The sequence below is a fragment of the Oryzias latipes genome, chromosome 4 (genome assembly GCF_002234675.1).
Source record: "Oryzias latipes chromosome 4, ASM223467v1".
Classification (NCBI taxonomy): Eukaryota; Metazoa; Chordata; class Actinopteri; order Beloniformes; family Adrianichthyidae; genus Oryzias; species Oryzias latipes.
In genome coordinates this window covers 4,103,473-4,111,996 of record NC_019862.2, presented here as the reverse complement: position 1 = coordinate 4,111,996, position 8,524 = coordinate 4,103,473, and the positions used below count along the sequence as shown (strand labels likewise).

The 8,524-nt window shown below is 36.5% G+C and overlaps 1 long non-coding RNA gene across 1 annotated transcript; it reads right to left on the bottom strand.

Annotated features, from left to right (window-relative positions):
- Window positions 1–5,572: 5,572 nt before the first annotated feature.
- LOC105358753 lies at window positions 5,573–6,322 on the bottom strand. Its single transcript, XR_002873122.1, has 2 exons — window positions 6,039–6,322; window positions 5,573–5,941 (listed from the first exon to the last, which is right to left on the bottom strand). It is a non-coding gene; the product is annotated as an uncharacterized LOC105358753 (long non-coding RNA).
- Between the last annotated feature and the right edge of the window lie 2,202 nt (window positions 6,323–8,524).

Sequence of the window (8,524 nt, the reverse complement as noted above, 5' to 3'; positions counted from 1 at the left end):
GTCGTGTTTCGTGATTTGCTGTGTTGGTTCTGTTCTCGTGATTTGCTGTTGTGTTTCATGATTTGCTTTTGTGTTTAGTATTTGCTGCGGTGTTTGTGTTTCATGATTTGCTGTTGTGTTTCGTGATTTGCTGTTTGTATTTCGTGATTTGCTGTTGTATTTTCGTGTTTTATTTTGCTGTTGTTTTTTTTTTTTTTTTTTTTTTTTTTTTTTTTTTTTTCGTGATTTGCTGTTGTGTTTCAGTTCTTGCTGTTGTGTTTTCGTGATTTGCTGTTTTTTTTTTGTTGTGTTTCATGATTTGCTGTTTTTTTTTTTTTTTTTTTTTTTTTTTTTTTTTTGCTGTTGTGTTTCGTGATTTGCTGTTGTGTTTCGTGATTTGCTGTTGTGTTTCGTGATTTGCTGTTGTTTTTTTTTTTGTGTTTCAGTATTTGCTGTTGTGTTTCGTGATTTGCTGTTGTGTTTCGTGATTTGCTGTTGTGGTTTCGTGATTTGCTGTGTTTCGTGATTTGCTGTTGTGTTTCGTGATTTGCTGTTGTGTTTCGTGATTTGCTGTTGTGTTTCTTTTTTTTTTTTTTTTCATGATTTGCTGTTGTGTTTTAGTATTTGCTGTTGTTTTCGTGATTTGCTGTTGTGTTTCGTATTTGCTGTTTGTTTCGTGATTTGCTGTTGTGTTTCGTGATTTGCTGTTGTGTTTCTGATTTGCTTTTTTTTGTTTGTGTTTCATGATTTGCTGTTGTGTTTCGTGATTTGCTGTTGTGTATTTGTGTTGTGTTTGTGATTTGCTGTTGTGTTTCGTGATTTGTGATTTGCTGTTGTGTTTCCGTATTTGCTGTTGTGTTTCAGTGATTTGCTGTTGTGTTTCGTGATTTGATGTTGTGTTTCGTGATTTGATTGTTTGTGTTTGTTTTCGTGATTTGATGTTGTGTTTCGTAATTTGCTGTTGTCTTTCGTGATTTGCTGTTGTCTTTCGTGATTTGCTGTTGTGTTTCAGTATTTGCTGTTGTGTTTCGTGGTTTGCTGTTGTGTTTCATGATTTGCTGTTGTGTTTCAGTATTTGCTGTTGTGTTTCGTGATTTGCTGTTGTGTTTCGTGATTTGCTGTTGTGTTTAATGATTTGCTGTTGTGTTTCCTAATTTGCTGTTGTATTTCCGTATTTGCTGTTGTGTTTCATGATTTGCTGTTGTGTTTCCTAATTTGCTGTTGTATTTCCGTATTTGCTGTTGTGTTTCATGATTTGCTGTTGTGTTTCCGTATTTGCTGATGTGTTTCATGATTTGATGTTGTGTTTCAGTATTTGCTGTTGTGTTTCGTGATTTGATGTTGTGTTTCGTGATTTGATGTTGTGTTTCGTGATTTGCTGTTGTCTTTCATGATTTGCTGTTGTGTTTCGTGATTTGCTGTTGTGTTTCCGTATTTGCTAATGTGTTTCAGTATTTGCTGTTGTGTTTCGTGATTTGATGTTGTGTTTCGTGATTTGATGTTGTGTTTCGTGATTTGCTGTTGTCTTTCGTGATTTGCTGTTGTGTTTCGTGATTTGCTGTTGTGTTTCAGTATTTGCTGTTGTGTTTCGTGATTTGCTGTTGTGTTTCATGATTTGCTGTTGTGTTTCATGATTTGCTGTTGTGTTTCCGTATTTGCTGTTGTGTTTCATGATTTGCTGTTGTGTTTCCGTATTTGCTGATGTTTTTCATGATTTGATGTTGTGTTTCAGTATTTGCTGTTGTGTTTCGTGATTTGATGTTGTGTTTCATGATTTGATGTTGTGTTTCGTGATTTGCTGTTGTCTTTCGTGATTTGCTGTTGTGTTTCGTGATTTGCTGTTGTGTTTCCGTATTTGCTGATGTGTTTCAGTATTTGCTGTTGTGTTTCGTGATTTGATGTTGTGTTTCGTGATTTGATGTTGTGTTTCGTAATTTGCTGTTGTCTTTCGTAATTTGCTGTTGTGTTTCGTGGTTTGCTGTTGTGTTTCGTGATTTGCTGTTGTGTTTCATGATTTGCTGTTGTGTTTCCTAATTTGCTGTTGTGTTTCAGTATTTGCTGTTGTGTTTCGTGATTTGCTGTTGTGTTTCATGATTTGCTGTTGTGTTTCAGTATTTGCTGTTGTGTTTCGTGATTTGCTGTTGTGTTTCATGATTTGCTGTTGTGTTTTATGATTTGCTGTTGTGTTTCCGTATTTGCTGATGTGTTTCATGATTTGATGTTGTGTTTCGTGATTTGATGTTGTGTTTCGTGATTTGCTGTTGTTTTTCATGATTTGCTGTTGTGTTTCGTGATTTGCTGTTGTGTTTCATGATTTGCTGTTGTGTTTCGTGATTTGCTGTTGTGTTTCATGATTTGCTGTTGTGTTTCCGTATTTGCTGATGTGTTTCATGATTTGATGTTGTGTTTCAGTATTTGCTGTTGTGTTTCATGATTTGATGTTGTGTTTCGTGATTTGATGTTGTGTTTCGTGATTTGCTGTTGTCTTTCATGATTTGCTGTTGTCTTTCGTGATTTGCTGTTGTGTTTCCGTATTTGCTAATGTGTTTCAGTATTTGCTGTTGTGTTTCGTGATTTGCTGTTGTGTTTCGTGATTTGATGTTGTGTTTCGTGATTTGCTGTTGTGTTTCATGATTTGCTGTTGTGTTTCATGATTTGCTGTTGTGTTTCCGTATTTGCTGATGTGTTTCGTGATTTGATGTTGTGTTTCGTGATTTGATGTTGTGTTTCGTGATTTGCTGTTGTTTTTCATGATTTGCTGTTGTGTTTCGTGATTTGCTGTTGTGTTTTGTGATTTGCTGTTGTGTTTCATGATTTGCTGTTGTGTTTCCTAATTTGCTGTTGTATTTCCGTATTTGCTGTTGTGTTTCATGATTTGCTGTTGTGTTTCCGTATTTGCTGATGTGTTTCATGATTTGCTGTTGTGTTTCCGTATTTGCTGATGTGTTTCATGATTTGATGTTGTGTTTCAGTATTTGCTGTTGTGTTTCGTGATTTGATGTTGTGTTTCGTGATTTGATTTTGTGTTTCGTGATTTGTTGTTGTCTTTCGTGATCTGCTGTTGTGTTTCATGATTTGCTGTTGTGTTTCGTGATTTGCTGATGTGTTTCAGTATTTGCTGTTGTGTTTCGTGGTTTGCTGTTGTGTTTCATGATTTGCTGTTGTGTTTCAGTATTTGCTGTTGTGTTTCGTGATTTGCTGTTGTGTTTCGTGATTTGCTGTTGTGTTTAATGATTTGCTGTTGTGTTTCCTAATTTGCTGTTGTATTTCCGTATTTGCTGTTGTGTTTCATGATTTGCTGTTGTGTTTCCGTATTTGCTGATGTGTTTCGTGATTTGATGTTGTGTTTCGTGATTTGATGTTGTGTTTCGTGATTTGCTGTTGTCTTTCATGATTTGCTGTTGTGTTTCGTGATTTGCTGTTGTGTTTCCGTATTTGCTAATGTGTTTCAGTATTTGCTGTTGTGTTTCGTGATTTGATGTTGTGTTTCGTGATTTGATGTTGTGTTTCGTGATTTGCTGTTGTCTTTCGTGATTTGCTGTTGTGTTTCGTGATTTGCTGTTGTGTTTCAGTATTTGCTGTTGTGTTTCGTGATTTGCTGTTGTGTTTCATGATTTGCTGTTGTGTTTCATGATTTGCTGTTGTGTTTCCGTATTTGCTGTTGTGTTTCATGATTTGCTGTTGTGTTTCCGTATTTGCTGATGTTTTTCATGATTTGATGTTGTGTTTCAGTATTTGCTGTTGTGTTTCGTGATTTGATGTTGTGTTTCATGATTTGATGTTGTGTTTCGTGATTTGCTGTTGTCTTTCGTGATTTGCTGTTGTGTTTCGTGATTTGCTGTTGTGTTTCCGTATTTGCTGATGTGTTTCAGTATTTGCTGTTGTGTTTCGTGATTTGATGTTGTGTTTCGTGATTTGATGTTGTGTTTCGTAATTTGCTGTTGTCTTTCGTAATTTGCTGTTGTGTTTCGTGGTTTGCTGTTGTGTTTCGTGATTTGCTGTTGTGTTTCATGATTTGCTGTTGTGTTTCCTAATTTGCTGTTGTGTTTCAGTATTTGCTGTTGTGTTTCGTGATTTGCTGTTGTGTTTCATGATTTGCTGTTGTGTTTCAGTATTTGCTGTTGTGTTTCGTGATTTGCTGTTGTGTTTCATGATTTGCTGTTGTGTTTTATGATTTGCTGTTGTGTTTCCGTATTTGCTGATGTGTTTCATGATTTGATGTTGTGTTTCGTGATTTGATGTTGTGTTTCGTGATTTGCTGTTGTTTTTCATGATTTGCTGTTGTGTTTCGTGATTTGCTGTTGTGTTTCATGATTTGCTGTTGTGTTTCGTGATTTGCTGTTGTGTTTCATGATTTGCTGTTGTGTTTCCGTATTTGCTGATGTGTTTCATGATTTGATGTTGTGTTTCAGTATTTGCTGTTGTGTTTCATGATTTGATGTTGTGTTTCGTGATTTGATGTTGTGTTTCGTGATTTGCTGTTGTCTTTCATGATTTGCTGTTGTCTTTCGTGATTTGCTGTTGTGTTTCCGTATTTGCTAATGTGTTTCAGTATTTGCTGTTGTGTTTCGTGATTTGCTGTTGTGTTTCGTGATTTGATGTTGTGTTTCGTGATTTGCTGTTGTGTTTCATGATTTGCTGTTGTGTTTCATGATTTGCTGTTGTGTTTCCGTATTTGCTGATGTGTTTCGTGATTTGATGTTGTGTTTCGTGATTTGATGTTGTGTTTCGTGATTTGCTGTTGTTTTTCATGATTTGCTGTTGTGTTTCGTGATTTGCTGTTGTGTTTTGTGATTTGCTGTTGTGTTTCATGATTTGCTGTTGTGTTTCCTAATTTGCTGTTGTATTTCCGTATTTGCTGTTGTGTTTCATGATTTGCTGTTGTGTTTCCGTATTTGCTGATGTGTTTCATGATTTGCTGTTGTGTTTCCGTATTTGCTGATGTGTTTCATGATTTGATGTTGTGTTTCAGTATTTGCTGTTGTGTTTCGTGATTTGATGTTGTGTTTCGTGATTTGATTTTGTGTTTCGTGATTTGTTGTTGTCTTTCGTGATCTGCTGTTGTGTTTCATGATTTGCTGTTGTGTTTCCGTATTTGCTGATGTGTTTCAGTATTTGCTGTTGTGTTTCGTGATTTGATGTTGTGTTTCGTGATTTGATGTTGTGTTTCGTGATTTGCTGTTGTCTTTCGTGATTTGCTGTTGTCTTTCGTGATTTGCTGTTGTGTTTCATGATTTGCTGTTGTGTTTCGTGATTTGCTGTTGTGTTTCATGATTTGCTGTTGTGTTTCAGTATTTGCTGTTGTGTTTCGTGATTTGCTGTTGTGTTTCGTGATTTGCTGTTGTGTTTCATGATTTGCTGTTGTGTTTCATGATTTGCTGTTGTGTTTCCTAATTTGCTGTTGTATTTCGGTATTTGCTGTTGTGTTTCATGATTTGCTGTTGTGTTTCCGTATTTGCTGTTGTGTTTCATGATTTGCTGTTGTATTTCCGCATTTGCTGATGTGTTTCATGATTTGATGTTGTGTTTCAGTATTTGCTGTTGTGTTTCATGACTTGATGTTGTTGCACCGAGTAAAGACTGATAACTGCCGTAAAGCAAGTCAAAGTTTTATTAACACAGGATCATTATTTGCAGTACAATACCTTTATACCGATGACACCACAGCAAACGTGCAGAAAGGAAGACTCGCAATTAATGCAAAACCAAAAAAAAAAAAATTTCAAACATGCAAGAAAACTGTGATGCACAGCACACTCGGTCAGATATGTCACTTCAAAATAATGCCCAATATAAATGAGAGGAAGTGACTTTAACAAAATGACAAACAAAATAGACAGAAATAGTCCGCTCCTGCACTTGATTAGTCAATCATGCCGCACGAGCCCGTGAGGAGCGGATAAACAAAACACAAAAAAACCAAAAAACTAAACACAGGACAGCAGGGCACAGTATTCCAACACTAAAAACAGAAGAAGCACCATATTAAAAACATTTGATAAAAAATAATTTACCATTTGTTTAAAATATACCTCTGCTGCAATAAAAGTGTAAAATACCTGGTGCGTCGCAAAAACCTCACGCCCAGTCTTTAAAACCCCCAGTAAAACAGGATCTACCTCTGCCGTGATCCTGTCATAAAATAAAAAATAAAACATCAAGCACTGCTTAAAAACATCATCCACAGGTAAAGATCACAGCAGTCTTACCGCACTCTGCTCAAGCCAACTCACGCTGCTCCCTGAGCTAACCGGCTTTCTCACAGGAAGTTAGCACCATAGCAACCACACTTCAACTTCCTTTTTATACCCTCCGAACAATGGGTATAGCGACACCTTCAGGTGACTCCAGTTACATTGTGTTTCGTGATTTGCTGTTGTGTTTCATGATTTGCTGTTGTGTTTCGTGATTTGCTGTTGTGTTTCATGATTTGCTGTTGTGTTTCGTGATTTGCTGTTGTGTTTCGTGATTTGCTGTTGTGTTTCGTGATTTGCTGTTGTGTTTCGTGATTTGCTGTTGTGTTTCAGTATTTGCTGTTGTGTTTCATGATTTGCTGTTGTGTTTCGTGATTTGCTGTTGTGTTTCTTGATTTGCTGTTGTGTTTCAGTATTTGCTGTTGTGTTTCGTGATTTGCTGTTGTGTTTCAGTATTTGCTGTTGTGTTTCGTAATTTGCTGTTGTATTTCCGTATTTGCTGTTGTGTTTCATGATTTGCTGTTGTGTTTCCGTATTTGCTGTTGTGTTTCATGATTTGCTGTTGTGTTTCCGTATTTGCTGATGTGTTTCATGATTTGATGTTGTGTTTCAGTATTTGCTGTTGTGTTTCGTGATTTGATGTTGTGTTTCGTGATTTGCTGTTGTCTTTCGTGATTTGCTGTTGTGTTCCGTGATTTGCTGTTGTGTTTCAGTTCTTTCTGTTGTGTTTCGTGATATGTTGTTGTGTTTCATGATTTGCTGTTGTGTTTCGTGATTTGCTGTTGTGTTTCGTGATTTGCTGTTGTGTTTCAGTATTTGCTGTTGTGTTTCATGATTTGCTGTTGTGTTTCGTGATTTGCTGTTGTGTTTCGTGATTTGCTGTTGTGTTTCGTGATTTGCTGTTGTGTTTCGTGATTTGATGTTGTGTTTCGTGATTTGCTGTTGTGTTTCATGATTTGCTGTTGTGTTTCATGATTTGCTGTTGTGTTTCCGTATTTGCTGATGTGTTTCGTGATTTGATGTTGTGTTTCGTGATTTGATGTTGTGTTTCGTGATTTGCTGTTGTTTTTCATGATTTGCTGTTGTGTTTCGTGATTTGCTGTTGTGTTTTGTGATTTGCTGTTGTGTTTCATGATTTGCTGTTGTGTTTCCTAATTTGCTGTTGTATTTCCGTATTTGCTGTTGTGTTTCATGATTTGCTGTTGTGTTTCCGTATTTGCTGATGTGTTTCATGATTTGCTGTTGTGTTTCGTTAATTGCTTTTGTGTTTCGTGATTTGCTGTTGTGTTTCATGATTTGCTGTTGTGTTTCGTAATTTGCTGTTGTATTTCCGTATTTGCTGTTGTGTTTCATGATTTGCTGATGTGTTTCATGATTTGCTGTTGTGTTTCGTGATTTGCTGTTGTGTTTCGTGATTTGCTGTTGTGTTTCATGATTTGCTGTTGTGTTTCGTAATTTGCTGTTGTATTTCCGTATTTGCTGTTGTGTTTCATGATTTGCTGTTGTGTTTCCGTATTTGCTGTTGTGTTTCATGATTTTCTGTTGTGTTTCCGTATTTGCTGATGTGTTTCATGATTTGATGTTGTGTTTCAGTATTTGCTGTTGTGTTTCGTGATTTGATGTTGTGTTTCGTGATTTGCTGTTGTCTTTCGTGATTTGCTGTTGTGTTTCATGATTTGCTGTTGTGTTTCGTGATTTGCTGTTGTGTTTCATGATTTGCTGTTGTGTTTCGTGATTTGCTGTTTTATTTCGTGATTTGCTGTTGTATTTCGTGGTTTGCTGTTGTGTTTCAGTTCTTGCTGTTGTGTTTCGTGATTTGCTGTTGTGTTTCATGATTTGCTGTTGTGTTTCGTGATTTGCTGTTGTGTTTCGTGATTTGCTGTTGTGTTTCAGTATTTGCTGTTGTGTTTCAGTATTTGCTGTTGTCTTTCGTGATTTCCTGTTGTGTTTCATGATTTGCTGTTGTGTTTCGGGATTTGCTGTTGTGTTTCATGATTTGCTGTTGTGTTTCAGTATTTGCTGTTGTGTTTCGTGATTTGCTGTTGTGTTTCGTGATTTGCTGTTGTGTTTCGTGATTTGCTGTTGTGTTTTGGATTTGCTGTTGTGTTTCATGATTTGCTGTTGTGTTTCGTGATTTGCTGTTGTGTTTCATGATTTGCTGTTGTGTTTCGTGATTTGCTGTTGTGTTTCGTGATTTGCTGTTGTGTTTCAGTTCTTGCTGTTGTGTTTCGTGATTTGCTGTTGTGTTTCGTGATTTGCTTTTGTGTTTCATGATTTGCTGTTGTGTTTCAGTATTTGCTGTTGTGTTTCGTGATTTGCTGTTGTGTTTCGTGATTTGCTGTCGTGTTTCG